This window comes from Austrofundulus limnaeus, unplaced genomic scaffold (genome assembly GCF_001266775.1).
Source record: "Austrofundulus limnaeus strain Quisiro unplaced genomic scaffold, Austrofundulus_limnaeus-1.0 Scaffold1430, whole genome shotgun sequence".
Classification (NCBI taxonomy): Eukaryota; Metazoa; Chordata; class Actinopteri; order Cyprinodontiformes; family Rivulidae; genus Austrofundulus; species Austrofundulus limnaeus.
This window is the reverse complement of record NW_013953832.1, coordinates 95609-98484: the sequence shown is the minus strand read 5'-3', so window position 1 is coordinate 98484 and position 2876 is coordinate 95609.

Here is a 2876-nt window from a genome sequence, read left to right as displayed (position 1 = left end):
GACCATCAGTACCAGTAATATCTACACAGTTCAGCCTAGTAGTAGTAAAGGTAATTTTACCTCTCACAATGTTATCCTAACATAATAAAAATATTAATAAAAAATATAATAATTTGTTGGAACAGCAAATTTGTCTTTTCGTTGGTTTACCCGACATGAGGTTGTCAAAATCAAGCTGCATAACTGACCTATTTTCCGCATTTACGACATTTTTTTAAATAAAAAATATGTTAATGAGCTGTAAAATGTGAAAACCTTGATCTTGTGATCTTGTTGACAATTTATGGCAAAATATTGCATCCCTTTTTGACATTCCTTGCATGACTGTCTGCTGCATCCCCTTTTTACCACCATTCATGGACGTTCCCCAGTCAAAACTCAACCTGTGTGGCGCACGATAAGTCACTTGATGTCCATTCCAGTAATACAGATCATGGGTCCTTCAAAAAATTATTGACCCAAAACACATAGCTAAAAATAAAAGGCTCAAGGCTAAAACTGATGCAGAAATGTAAACGCTTTAGCTTGTTTTTCTTAATTTACAAAATGCTTGTAAAATTCAGATTTCACTTTATTATGGGGTCCTGAGTGGAGAATACTGAAAATGAGAAACCAGATCAACTTAAATGAACTGAAACAAAATAAAATTGCATAAAGTGAAGATCTGAACAGTTTCTAAAGTCACATGTAGTTGTAAAAAATTTAAATAAAAATAATAAACATTGTAAATAATTGTGAGAAAAGTAAAAATACACAAAACAGGATGATTAGAAGGTCTGATACCTGATGGTTTTCACATCAGATGTTTTCCTGGCACAATGGGCTCAAACCTGTAGTCCCTATGGTTGAGCACAGTGAGTAGAATATTTAAATAAATAACCTGCAGGATTAGTTTTGTTGATTAGAATCAGATAATAATAAAAAGATATGGTCTCTTAGAAGAATGATTCTATAAAGCTTCATGTGATTTAGAGGCTGGTTTTCTGTAGGAAAGATATGAAACACACTCTGTAGCAGATGAAATGTCAAGATACCTGTGAATTGCTTTTTTAGTAAATAGTACTTCTATATGACCTTAGCTGGGTCGTAATACTTCAGCAGCAGCCTAAAAGATTTCCTACAATAGATTACAGATTACTGATTACAATCAATATTATTAATTAAATTTTACAATGTTTAGAACTGAGTAAATATTAATTAAATGCAACTCTTAATAGATATTCGTTGGGTCACGGTTCAGTCAGTTCTCATTTTACTAGGTCAGCTTTGCAAAGTATTTTTGCTGGCAGCAATCTAATGACTCATATGGCTTCTGTTAAATTATAATAAACAGTGCAAAAAAGAAAATTCAGTAGCCAGCAGGGATCCACATTTTACAGACATTTCCCACAATGCTTTGTGTCTGCTTACGTAGCAGGAAGGTGATGTTTAGAACTCCCTGTCCCAGCTAAAACAGTTAACGTTTGTAATCCATACTAACATTTTGTATGTATTGATTTATTTTACTTTATAATCAGAGCTCCCTTTTTAAAAATAAAGTTTAAACGCTGCAGCACAATACTTGACGTAATTGCTCGAAGCAACAGGAGAACCAGTTTCTTTTTGATTTATGATCAGTGGAAGAAACTTTTTGTCGTCTCTCCTCAAATGTCTTGTGGCTGGCAGTTCACATTTTTCAAAAAAGAAAGAGAAAGTGCACCTTGACAGGAAGGGCCATCCAAATAAAAATTACCTGATTGGATTAATTTGAAATCACTCAATATTCTTTTTATTTAGAGTTACATGAACATAATGTTTATGTTTTAACTACAATGACTGGATTTTACTCCAAACATTTTATTTTAAATGTAATTAAATTGTTGCTTCAAAATCAAAAACACAATTATATAGAAAATATTTTACACAGTATATTAATTAAAATGTACATAGCCACAGAATCATTTCTGTCAGATGATCCAGAAGTCATCACCTCCTCCCACAGACACATCAGTCCTGTCCTGCAGCAGCTCCCTGTTCAATCACAGATTCTCTTCAAAATTCTACTAAAGCTGTCCATAATCATGCACCCCCTTACTTATCTGACCTGCTGCACATCTGCATCCCCTCACCCTCTCTCTGATCCTCCTCCTCGCTCCACCTCCATGTGCCCTCTGTTCATCTCACCACCAGGGGGAGCAGAGCCTTCAGCCACTCTGCCCCAGACCTAAACATCAGCTCTCCTTCTCTGTTCAAGACTGCTCTGAAAACACAGCTTTTAGATTAGCTTATTCTTCATAACCCTGTTTTTTGTACTTTCTATTTATTACCTCCGCCAAGGGCGAGGTAATGTTTTCGGTCGCGTCTGTCGTTCTGTCTCTGGACAACATTATTCAAAAACTTGTGGACAGATTGTCATGACATTTTTACCACATGTGGGTACTGGGCCAAAGGAACACATCTTTAAATTTTGGTGATGTTCCAGATCATGATGCGGATACAGGAATTTTTTTTCTTTAACACTCTGAGATCAGCAAAGCTGCGATGCTTTCACAGGGCGTGGGTTTCAAAGTGTCCAGCAGGTGGCACTGTAGTATTGGTGTGCCTCTTTGTAACTCTATTACAGGATGGGGGAAATTGGTCTTGGAGGAGGTTTGCACTCTCTGAGTGCTTCTAGTTTGTTTATTTATTTATTTATTTATTGTCTGTTAGTCCTTGCACTGTATTTGTTTTTTACAGAATGTTATCTCATGTTCTTCTGCTGTATAATGTCCTTGGGTGTCCTGAAAGGCGCTTTGCAAATAAAATGATTATTATTATTCATTTAATTCAAAAGCCAGTAAATAAAAATTAGCAAACGATTATTTTACTTAAATAATAAAACTGAAAAATGATATAAG